Source organism: Eutrema salsugineum, unplaced genomic scaffold (genome assembly GCF_000478725.1).
Source record: "Eutrema salsugineum unplaced genomic scaffold, Eutsalg1_0 scaffold_4, whole genome shotgun sequence".
Taxonomy (NCBI): domain Eukaryota; kingdom Viridiplantae; phylum Streptophyta; class Magnoliopsida; order Brassicales; family Brassicaceae; genus Eutrema; species Eutrema salsugineum.
Window position 1 is genome coordinate 9,616,241 of NW_006256686.1, and position 13,219 is coordinate 9,629,459.

A 13,219-nucleotide genomic window follows, 5' to 3' on the forward strand; every position below is an offset into this window, starting at 1 on the left:
AGCCCCATTGAGAAAACAAAAATGGGGTCACAAAGGAGATTGAGAATATATATCGGTTATACATCACCAAGTATAATTAGATATCTTGAACCGGTAACTGGAGATATGTTTACGGCACGTTTTGCCGATTGCCACTTGATGAAAATGAATTCCCAGTGTTGGGGGGAGGATCAAGAGAATCACCAAAGGATATCACATGGTGTACACAAACCTTGGCTTATCTCGATACCCATCAACTCGAGGTGGAAGTTCAGAAAATTATACATTTGCAAAGCTTGGCAAACCAGTTACCTGATGCGTTCAGAGATACGAGAAGGGTGACGAAATCATATATCCCCGCTGCTAATGCTCCATCAAAAATAAATGTTCTGGAACAAGTTATTGATGGGAATAAATCAAATGAATCGCATGTTCAACTAAAGCGCGGGAGGCCCATGGGCTCAAAGATAAAAATTCTCGTAAGAAAAAGAAATTGGGAGACAAGGTTCCAGAAGAACCGAATAAAGATAAATGTCTTGAAGATATTTGTGAAAAGGTTCCAGAATAACTATATAGATATATATATGTCCTGAAGATGTAAATGAAGAGGTTCCAGAAGACCCAGTTCATGAAGTTCGTTTAGAAGATGAACATGATATTAAAAAGTATGAGATTTCCATTAACTTCACCCAAAGTGGGACATTATGAGATAGAAGCGAGATAAATGATACAAATGGAATGTTCTCCTTTCGGTATCCAAAGAAATCAATAATAAAAATGATGATCCAGACCCAAGATCCGTGTCAGAGTGCCAGAGAAGGCCTGACTGGGAGAAATGGCAGATGGCCATGAGAAATGAATTAATCTCCCTGAATAAAAGAAATTTATTTGGACCTATAGTCATTACACCTGAGATGTAATGCCAGTCGGGTGCAAATTGGTCTTTGTGAGAAAACAAAATGAGAAAAACGAGGTCACAAGATATAAGGCTCGACTTGTGGCACAAGGTTTTTCTCAAAGAATGGGAATTGATTATGAAGATACATATTCCACGGTCATGGATGCAATCACATTCAGGTACTTAATGAGCCTAACGACATCTGAAAATCTATACATGTACTTTATGGATGTTGTGACTGCATATCTATATAAATCACTTGATAGTGATATATATATATATATATATATATTAAATCCTAGAGGGAGTAAAGATCCCAAAAGGATCAAAGATGCCTGAAGCATCTAAAGACATATGTTCGGTCAACTTACAGCGATCACTTTACGAATTAAAACAGTCCGGACGCATGTGGTATAATCGCTTGAGTGAATACTTGTTGAGTAAAGGATACATCAACAATGCGATATGCCCTTGCGTGTTTATTAACAAATCCTCATCAGGATTTGTGATCATTGCTGTATATGTTGATGACCTGAACATAATCAGAACTGAAAAGGAGATTGATGATGCATGAACTCACATGAAAGAAGAGTTTGAAATGAAAGATCTTGGAAAGAAATTTTTTTTTCTAGGGCTCCAATTCGAGCATTTCCAAGGAAGAATATTTTTGTATCAATCAAATTACATCAAAAGGGTGTTAAAACACTTTAAAATGGATAAAGAAACACTTTTGAGTACTCCAAATGGTTAATATATCAATTGATATTAACAAGGATCCATTTCGACCTTGTGAAGATAGCGAAAACATATTAGATCCTGAAGTACCTTATATGAGCGCTATCGGTGGGCTTATGTATCTTGCAAATTGTACTCGACCAGATATAGCATTTGCTACTAATCTACTTGCAAGATACATCTCATCTCCTACTAGCAGACATTGGAATGTAGTAAAACATATTTTTTGTTATCTCCAAGGTATGATTGATCTGGGTTTATTTTATCCTAGAAACCCCGAAGTTGGTCTAGTTGGTTTGGCAGATGCAGGATATTTATCAGATCCGCATAAAGCTCAATCGCAACCTGGATATGATTTTATAATTGGTGGAACTGCGATCTCGTGGCGTTCCCAAAAACAGACTTTAGTTGCCATTTCTTCAAATTATGCGGAAATCAATGTTCTCCATGAAGCATGTAGAAATGTATATAGCTCCAATCTGTGACTCAACATATTCAAGGTGCAAGTAGAATAGTCATTGATAAGGAAGCAACAAAAGTGTTCGAAGATAATACTGCATGTGTCGCTCAACTCAAGGAAGGTTTCATCAAGAGTGATCGAACAAAACATATTCCTCCAAGGTTTTTCTCTTACACTCAAGAACTCAAGAAGAATCAGGAAGTAGATATCCAATATATTCGCTCGAGTGACAATGCAGCCGATCTCTTTACAAAAGCATTTCCCACTACATCATTCAGAAAACATATTCATAGTATAGGAATGCGCTGACTACGAGATCTATAAAGGAAATTCATATCTATCATTTCCAGAGATGATTACGTTACTGTACTTTTTTCCCTTGTCATGATTTTATCCCAATGAGTTTTTCCATGATAAGGTTTTTAACGAGACAGTATGTAATACATTATTAGTGATGCATAATTAAAAGGGAGTGTTGGATAATAATTATCCATTACTTTAACATGAAGTAAGTTTCACCGCTATAGTGAAATGTGGTAGGTAGGGAATTGTGTGGTGGGTAGATTTATGTACCTTTAGTATAAATACTCCCTCTTGTGTTAATGAGACAGCAATAATAATTGTGGAAATCACTTTTTCCTTTCATATCTCGTCTCTCTCTCTCTCCATTTCTCTTTTCACTCTCTTTCATACATATCTATACTATTATTTGCGAGGTCAAAAATTATATGTGTCATCTCCACAATAATTGTCCTACGTGTCATTAATAAAAAAAATTATGTGGTGTTTTAATTAACTTTCATTGGTTGATCATTAATCCTACGTGTTAATACCTATAACATGGATTTTCTTTCGATAATGGGCCAACAAATTTGTTCATAGGCCAGCGATTTTGTTCTCGGCCATAGCCACCAATTCTGGTAATGTAGTACCAACATCGAATCCCTAAACCCTAAAGCATGTATCCTACTATATATATCCCATATCGCCTACATATTTTTAACATACAACAACCGTCTTCTAATGTCTAGCAACTTTTACAAAACTCATCCACCTCTTTTTCATAAATACATGTTTTGTATATCCGATCTGGATTAAATTATATCGTTTGTTTAGTTGGTTGTTCTTCCTTGCTAATCTTTTTAATCAATTTGTTCCGATCAGGATTCTTCTATGCTAACTGGTCAAATATCTATGTTTTTTCTCTATCATATTCTATATTACTATGTATCACAACTATCTTATTTTATCCCCTGTTTTACTCTCTATATGATTTGTCATTGAGATATCATATTTGTGTTCTTTGTTTTTCTTTGTAATTCTATATATAAAATTCGTTGCTTTCCTATTAGATATTCATGTTCCCCTTTATTAAGGTTTTCTTATGGATATATTTGAGTTATTGTTCGTAAATATAGATTTTTGTTTACCCCTGATGAGAGATAAAACCAGCTGAAGGAAGGAGAGTCACCAATACAGAGGAAGAAGAATGTTTGCTAGAGAAATATTTGGATCGTAATTTTCATCATCCTTGTAATTTGTTTCGGCTTGCTGAAACTACATTTTTAGTGTTTCAGACTTCATCGGAGTACCGAATAAATTGATGATTCTCTGACACCAGAATCTAAGAAACATATATAACTGAAGTTCTTATGAATTAAAGAATGAACATACTGACACGTTGTATTTCTCATATGTTTTGATGTGTAACAAGTAATTCTTGTGTCGTATAACTCCGTTGCTTTAAAAATTTAGTTTTTGAATTAAATTTATCCTAAAACAGTCCATCCTTTGATTGTTTCTCTAAAACTCAAATCTTACAAGACAAAGCTTATATGGTATCTTCGAAGAAGAGTTGAAGAATGAGATGAAATCTCAAATAGGTTTCCATGTTAAAAAAAAACTCAAATCAGATGGTTATGTGTTTATGAAGTTCACTGGTTTACTTGAACACGAGCCAACAGAGATTGAACACTCAGACAATGAATCTGACAATAGTAAAACAGGTCTGAACTCTTGACTGAAATGCGTGAGGAAAACACGGTAGCTAAAGAAAACAATGGGTTAAACGAGGAAAGATAGTTGGGTGGTAAAGAAATGTGTGATTGATATGAAAAAGTGGAAAAAAGAGATGACGAAGGCTTGAAGGAAAAGAAGAGAACAAAAGAGAGAAGGAGAAGTTGAGGAGATAAGGCTAAAGCTATATTGTAGAATTTATCATTCAATATAAAGAGAAGAAAAAGAAGAAAAGAAAAGAGAATACCTAAGGAGGTTTAAGTTATGAATATAGAGAGGGAGGGATGGAGAAAGCAAGAGAGAGAGAGATGGAGAGAGAGGTAGAGAGAATGAGATACAAAGAGAGGGGGAGAGGGAGAGAGATAGAGGGAGAGGGGGAAAGAAAGAGATACATAAATAGGGGGAGAAGGAGGGAGAGAGTGAGATGAAACCATTGTCCGTGCAAGTAAACGAATCAGAATATGGAGACAAAAGAAAATATGAATTGGAATAGTAATCATTTTGAAAAGATGAACACAATGAAGACTAAGAGGCAAAGAAAAGACGACGAAAAAACAAAATAAAAAGTAGGGGAAACATAGACGATGATGAACAAAAGGATGAGGGATAAGAAGATGGAAAGATATGTAAAAGGAAGAAGAAGTAGAAGTAAAAGTCAAAGACGATAAAGAAGAAGCATGAAAAAATGAGGAAGAAGAAGCATGAAAAAATGAGGAAGAAGAAACTCCAAAAGATGAATAAGAGGAAGAAGAGAAAAATGAATTTGATGGGAAAGAAGAAGAAGAAGAAAAATTCAAAGAGAAATAAGAAAAATGCATTGAAATGGGATAAGGATGAAGAATACGAGTAAAACCCAAATAAGGAAAATACGAAGAAGAAAAAACTGAAAGATAACGAATATGAAGAATAATTGAACAAAGAAGGAGAAAACGAGGAAGAAGACAAATCAGAAGAAAAGAAGAAGTTGAAATCAAAGACAATGAAGAAGAGAAAGAAACAAAATGAGGAATAAGAAAACCAAAAGATAAATAAGAAGAAGAAGAAGAAAAAGAAAGTACAATCAAATTTTTTTTATATACATGATTCTTCTTATTGTTTATATATATTGTAATTGTCTAAGTTTTTGGCTATAATTGGTTGTTGTTTTTTTTTGTCTTATAGTGCGTAGGTGCTTCATCTCTTCTCTTGTATATTTTGAACATGATTATCGTGCCATCTCTACGTAGGTATTATAATATTGATACTTACGATCTACCTATACCGATATTGGATGGTTGGAAAACAATGAAGAAGAATAAAGAAAAGACGATAATGAAGAACAACCAAGAGATAAAGAGGAAAAAAAAACGAATAACCATTATGTGTAAATAAAAAATTTGTGTTTGTCTTAATTCTATTTGTTTGTGGGTTTCATACACTTATTTAGTATTTGTATTTTAGGTGTTTAATTTTATGAGTTCGTTTTATTTTGATCAAATACGTCTTAGTTGTTTTGATTCTCTTAATTTATATTATTTAAATTATATTTTATAATTTTAAACTTCTCGGAGTTCTCCGCAAAGCGCGGACAAAATATCTAGCTAGTATATATACATATATAAAAAACAAATTTTATCTTATCGATTATAGTTTATAACATTAAGTAATCTTTTCATCAAATTTTCTAATAAACGTAAAACGTGCCCAGTGGCGGAGGCACATATAGGGTGCCCCCAATAAAAAAAAATCTAATTACTGTAAATTGTTAAGAAATATAATTATTGCCTCCACACCACATAGTATATTTGTCCCCCATCATTTAATAATGTTTAGCATAATTCTTTTTGTCCCCACTAAAAAATATTTCTAACTCCGCCATATCATGACAAACAAAACGAAAGTAAAAGAATTATGAGTGGAATCGAACCCAAAAAACGAGTTTACTAACATTCCTCCAATTATGTGAAGTTTACCATACATTCATATCGAAATAAACACTATAAACTTACTCTTTACTTTCTTTTAGAAGTAAACGAGAAATTAGTTTTTTTTTGTCGTAAAAAAAATTAGTTTATCATTATGAATTAAAACAAGGAATTTTCAAAAAAGACCCAAAAAACCTAAATCTTATTAAAACCCCTCATTTTCACAAGAACAAATATAATATTCATTAAAAAAAAAAAGATGATTAGTTTTGTTTCTATTTCCTCTTCCATGAAACGAAAAATCTCACAAAAACCTTCATCGATCGCCTCACGACTTCCACCATTGTCAGAATTTCATACGGAACCGTCGTCGGAGTTAGCAAATCTTCACTCTGGATATCTAACTAATCTCTACTTGGACTCCTTCAAACAGTTTTCCAACTTCTTCGAAACCTTAATAGAAATCTCAAATTATAAGGACAAAATTAGGGGTTTTGGGAAAAATTTGGGGGGTTTTGTAAACTTTTGTGATCAAGCTAGAGGTTTTGGGCAAAAATCAAATTTTTTTGAATCTTAAATCATTTTGGAACCGTTTCCAAACTGCAGATAATCAGAAATTTGAAACACAGGTCTGAATTTTCAATTCGGGAAGGCCTCCCTAATATTAAGGAATGATTCATAATGGTTTACGAATGTCTTCCTGAATCATTAAACTTTCAGGAATACCTTTAAAATGTTGTTTTATAGACTTACAAGTCCCGATAATTTGTTTTAATCTTTGTATCATCGACCTCTTTGACAGTTTTAACTATACATGTTATACATGTACAAACATGGACAAATCTTTTTCGTGATAAGTTTATTAGGATGATTTTAGGAAGCCTTTACTAAAACATTAAAAACTTTTACTGAGTTTTCAATTCGTAAATGCTTTCCTAATTTTTCAAGAAAGAATTCGTAATAGTTTAGGAACAGTTTTAAGTATATATGTTATTAAAGTTTAACACTTGAGATTAAGAAAACACTTTTTATTGCTTTAAGAAAATAACTCAAAACTTAAAGCTCTCAACTCTCTTTTATAATCTCATGAATCTACCACACTTTGGTAACTTTATATATATAGAGAATTATTTCCTAAATCCTAAACCAATTAGAAATACAAATTTCCTTTTCTTTAGATATCTCCTAAATATATTTAGATAACTTCTAAATATAATTATTCCTAATTGATCTAGGAAGCTTGCTGCTCAAGCTTTCTTCAAGCTTAATCCAACATTCTCTCCCTTAATCTTGAAGTCGCTTCTTGACACTTCTTGAACTCCTATGAGATTTCTCATCTCTTTGAATTTGATCCTTCCTACAGCCTTAGTCAGGATATCTGCCTTCTGCTCTGTTCCGGGAATATGTTCCACAAGTATTTTTTCATTTTCGACGCACTCTCTTATGAAGTGATATCTTCTGTGTATGTGTTTGCTGTGCCCATGGAATACAGGATTCTTAGTAAGTGCAATAGCTGATTTATTGTCGATTTGAACCAAAACTTTTTTGCATTCTGTCTCGATGACTTCTCCAAATGGCTTGTTTGGCTGCCTCTGTTCCAGCCATGAATTCGGCCCTGCATGAGGATAATGCTACTGCCTCTTGCTTTTGTGAACACCAGGTTATGGGGCAATCATTGAGGTAAAAAATTTGTCCGGCTGTGCTCTTTCCATCATCTGCGTCGACATTGTGGCTACTGTCACTATAGCCTACAAGTCTTCTTCCTTCAGCACGACTAAACCTGAGTCCAAGAGACATAGTTCCCCGAAGATACCTTAACACATGATTTAGTGCTGCACCGTGAGACTCTTTTGGCTCCTGCATGTAACGGCTTAAAACACCAACACAAACAGAGGTCAGGTCGTGTATGAAGAAGATATCGAAGACAACCAATGTTTCTTCTATAATCTTTTTCATTGACATTCCTCTATTCTTGTGCTTTTGACAGTTTTAAGCCGGAGTCCATTGGAATATGAACTGCATTGCACGCCTCCATCCCTGATTCACTTAGAATTTTGTTTGCATATCTCTCTTGTTTCAGAGTAATCCCAGGTTCATCTTGTAGTACCTCAATGCCGAGATAATACGTTAGCTTCCCTAAGTCGCTCATCTCGAATCTGTTGGCCATACCCCTTTTGAACTCGAGTATTAGGTTCAGACTTGAACCTGTAACAAGCAGATCATCCACATAAACCGCCACAAGGAGAAGATTCTCCTTCTCTTTCTTTCGATATAGTGATGGTTCCTTTGAGCACTTAGTAAACTTGAGTTCACACAGAATTTTATCCAGCTTGTTGTTCCAAGCTCTTGGAACTTGTCTTTGTCCATAGAGCGCCTTGTGAAACTTATATACCTTGTGTTCACTGCCCTTTACCACAAATCCTTCCGGCTGAGAGACTTCTTCATTAATTCACCATGTAAAAATGCAGTCTTTACATCTAGATGATGCACCTGCCATCCATTTGAGGCCGCCAATGCAAGGATAAAACAAACTGTCTCGATGCGTGCAACAGGGGCGAACACCTCGCCGAAATCGATACCATACCATTATACGTATCTTTTTGCATCGAGTCTCGCTTTATATTTGTTGATGCTTCCGTCTGAGTTACATTTTATCTTGAACACCCATTTTAGTCCAATTGCTTTTGCTTCAGCTGGATGTTCTACTAGAGACCATGTTTTATTTTTCCTGATTGAACTCAATTCATCTTCGCATGCGTCTCTCCAAACCTGCAACTCCTTAGCTTCACTGTAATCCCATGGTTCTTCATTTATAGCTAATAGGAGTCGAACACCTTCTATCTCTGTGAGATATATGAAATCCTCCAATTTTCCTTGTTGATCTCCTAAGAACTGGTACTTCTTCCTCTGTTTCGGGTATTACCTCCTCTGTTTCAGATTCGGGTTTGGGGATGACGCTTGATCTTTAAATAATCTCAATATCATTGTCTTCTTCTTCGTTACTTCCTTCTGTTCCTTCGCTAACTTCATCATCGATTCTATGATCCCCGAGCTTGATTGTGAATGTTTCGGTATCGCCTTTGCTTGCATTCTTCAAGCTATTCCACTTCCAGCCTTTTCCTTCATCGAATACCACATCCCGACTTACAATGATCCTTCTACTTTCTGGATCAACTAGTCTATAAGATTTTGAACCTGGTTTAATTCCCAGATGAACCAGAGTTTGAGTTCTATCATCAAATTTCTTCAGATGTGGGGATTCTGATTTTGCATACTATGCAACCAAAGACACACAAGTGTCCGATATTTGGCCTTCGACTCTTGTAAGCTTCATACGGTGTTTGTTTATCCAAAGATCTTGTCGCAAACCTATTGATGAGATAAGTGGCATGTTGAACCGCTTCTCCCCATAGATAATTTGGTACGGTCATGTGTTTCATGAGGCTTCTTGTCGTCTCCAGCAATGTTCTGTTTCGTCTCTCCACCACTCCGTTTTGTTGAGGGGTGTATGGAGCTGTTAAAAGCCTCTTGATCTCCATGTTTTCACAATAGCTCTGGAACTCCTGCGAGATGAACTCTCCCCCTCTATCTGTTCAAAACACCTTGGTTGTAGAATTTGTTTCTTGTTCAACAGTTGCCTTAAATTTCTTGAACTTACTAAAGGTTTCACTCTTCTCCTTCAATAGTTACTACCACATGTATCGAGTATGATCATCAATCAACACAAAATATACTTATTTTGCGCTGCTGTTGGTGGCGAAATAGGTCCACAAAGATCTCAGTGTATGAGATCAAGCACATGTTTGGCTTGGAATTTGGTTGCTTGAGGGAACACTTGGCAAGTTTGTTTACCAAGTAAACAATCTGAGCAAGTTTTCTTCTCCACAGAGATTTTCGGCATTCCTGCAACTATCTGTTGCTTTATCATCCTCTTCATAGTCTCTGTGGCAATATGTCCAAGTCGGGCATGCCACTTAGTTGATTCTTTTGTCTCAATCTTAAAACATCTAGTGTTCTCGACCTCCATGGGGACCTTATATAAGCGATTTTTGGACCTGTTTGCCTTTACCAACAATCTTCCATCACGGTCATACAGATTTAACACTTCTCCTTGCATCCTGACTTTGCATCCTGCCTCTTTTGCTTGTCTGAGACTTATAATGTTGCTTTTTAGATCCGGAATGTAGTATACATTGGCCAAAATCTGTCTATCTCCGGTCTTGCTTACAAAGAGAATCGAACCTTTCCCTTTGATGTCAATGCGAGAATTGTCTCCAAACCTCACCTTCCTTGTGATGGTTTCGTCGATCTTGGTAAAAAATCTTCGGTTTCCAGTCATGTGATTACTAGCTCCGTTGTCTAAATACCAGACATTGTCTTCATCTAAGCATGTTTCGAAGGTATGAGGCTTCACATTCTTCTTGTTGAGATACACCACCTCGTGCATCATCATCTCTTCAGCCTCGTGAGTCTCCTCCTCATCATTCTCTTGCGCTTCTTGAAGTTTAAGGAGTCGATCAGGACAAACAGACATGTAATGTCCTGTTTTGTCGCACCGGTAACATACGATCTTCGACTTATATTTGTACCCGTTGTTTTGCTGGTTATTGTTGTTGCCGTAATACCCACGGCCTCTTCCTGTTCCTTCAAACCTTCCACCTCTTCTGCTTCTTCTACCAAATCCTTGAGGTTCTTGTGAATCTGTGTGTGCATACGTGAGATTTCCCTGGTCGGTTTGTTGCTCTTCTTCATCCGCGATTCGTTCCTCGTATGCTTTCATTCTTCCCATAACATCCTCGAAGGTTGTTGTTTTAAGGTCAATGACTTGCTCTAGGGCCGCAATAATTTGTATGTATTTTCTTCTAGGCAGACTATGGAGGAACTTTTTAACAAGCTTTGTTTCGTCAATGACTTCTCCCAATGCAGCTAACTTTGTAGCTAATTCCGAAAGTTTCCTGACAAAGTCATCTGTGGTATCTGTTTCGTTCATCTTTATTCTGTCAAACTCAGCTGTTAATGTTTGAAATCTTGCTTCTTTAACTCTGTCAGCTCCCATATTCCTAGTTTTTATTGCGTCCCGAACTGCTTTAGTGGTTTCGAGGTTTTCGAGTTGCAGAGTTAATGCTTCGGAAATTGATTGGAACAAAAAAGCTCTGGCCATGTCTCCCTCTTTTTTTCCGGGATCGATCGATTCCCAAAAATTTTGCACCTTGAGTGTTACCTTCATTCGTATTGCCCATACCGTATAATTAGTGGTATTGAGCATTGGACACTGTATAGACGAAGGACTATTCTCCTTCGTCTTGGTAGTTACCGGAACAAGATCGCCCATATTGCTGTATCGGATGATCTTCATTTTGGCTCTGATACCAAATAAAGTTTAACACTTGAGATTAAGAAAACACCTTTTATTTTTTTAAGAAAATAACTCAAAACTTAAATCTCTCAAACTCTCTCTATAATCTCATGAGTCTACCACATTTTGGTAACTTCATATATATAGATAATTATTTCCTAAATCCTAAACCAATTAGAAATACAAATTTTCTTTTCTTTAGATATCTTAAAAATATATTTAGATAACTCCTAAATGTAATTATTCCTAATTATCTAGGAAGCTTGCTGCTCAAGCTTTCTTCAATCTTAATCCAACAGTTATACATGTACAAACATGGATCTTTCCGTGAGAAGTTTATTAGGATGATTTTAGGAAGCCTTTTGTTAAACATTAAGAACTCTTACTGAGTTTTCAGTTCATAAATGCTTTCCTAATTTTTCAAGAAGGAATTTGTAATAGTTTAGGAAGGTCTTCTCGAATATTAAACCTTCAATGCTCAGGTTTTAAATATCTTTTAAGGATTTCGAATGTATGAAATGTTTATGTATTTTTTTTTAACAAACCTTTTTTCTTGATTTAATCGGTGCTAATATATTTTGTGATGAATGAAGATGATTGAAAACCATTAAGAAGCAAGTAAGTTTTCAATGCTTTTTAAGAGTATGCTGATTCCAACCAAAAATAAGTTGTTTACATTTTAATTTCAGACCAAACCACAGATTGTTAAACTTTTGAAATCTAGAGACCTCCCTAATATATATTCAAGTTGGATTTGTAATAGTTTAGGTATATATTCCTTAATCGTATATTTTTTTATTAAAAATAATAAAGAATACTAAGCAAGTGATCTATATATATTTTGTCATTCTTGGCCAAATCAAACGTTCATAATTTAAGTATTCTATAAAAAAAAAGGTTATTCTTGCATTTTAAAACATGTTTGAGCCGTTTTTAAACTACAAATTATTAACATTTTGTAATTCAGGTCTGAATTTTTGATTTAAGAAGGTTTTCCTAATATTTAGGAATGATCGAAATATTTTAGGAATATCTTCCTGAATCGTATATCCTACCGGCGGCGGTCAATTTCAGAACCCAAAATGGTTGATTAATTTGTTTTTCACTATTTTTATCTTTTTAATCTTTAATGAATGCTAATTTGGTCCCCTTCCCACATGAAATACTATTTTTGTAAATTTTTACTTTTTGGAGCTATTTTTATCTATTTCTTGTTGATATGTGAAGTTTATCGTGCATCCAATTAAAAGCCTAATTTATCAAAAAAAACTTTTTGATTTTGATATATGACTAAAAAATAGGAATAGAAAATAATAAATATAAATAAATAATATTACTTTGTTATACTTCTTTACTAGCTAACGGATCTGCATCGTGTGCAGGCTACAACTACTTATAAGTAACAGTTCTGGAAGACGAAATCTAAAATTGCTACTTGTTCATTCATAATTTCTGTAATCCAGTTATCAACGCAATCTTTCACCATAACTAAATTTGAATTGTAGTTGATTATCGTTTGCCGAAAAAAGGATAAGAACAGATAATCCGGATAATGAAAACTGAACATAAAGTCATAGGGTTCCCAAAAAGGGGCTCTCATAATCGATAAGACATCTAGGTTTAAGATTTGGGATTTTATTTATGTTCTTCATTTATTGTTGTTCTTAAGGCATGTATGCTTGATTGGTCACTTAGCATCTGATCTAGATAGTTAGTGCTGTGAAAGTTTTTATTATATATCTAACCTAGAATGAAACGAGCGATTCTGCCATAGAAGACGAAAGCTACCTATGGATAAATCGTGAGTACAGACGAGTCTTGTGCAAGTTATTGCATACACTTGTGGTCGAGGCCAGAGACGGAAGCTACTG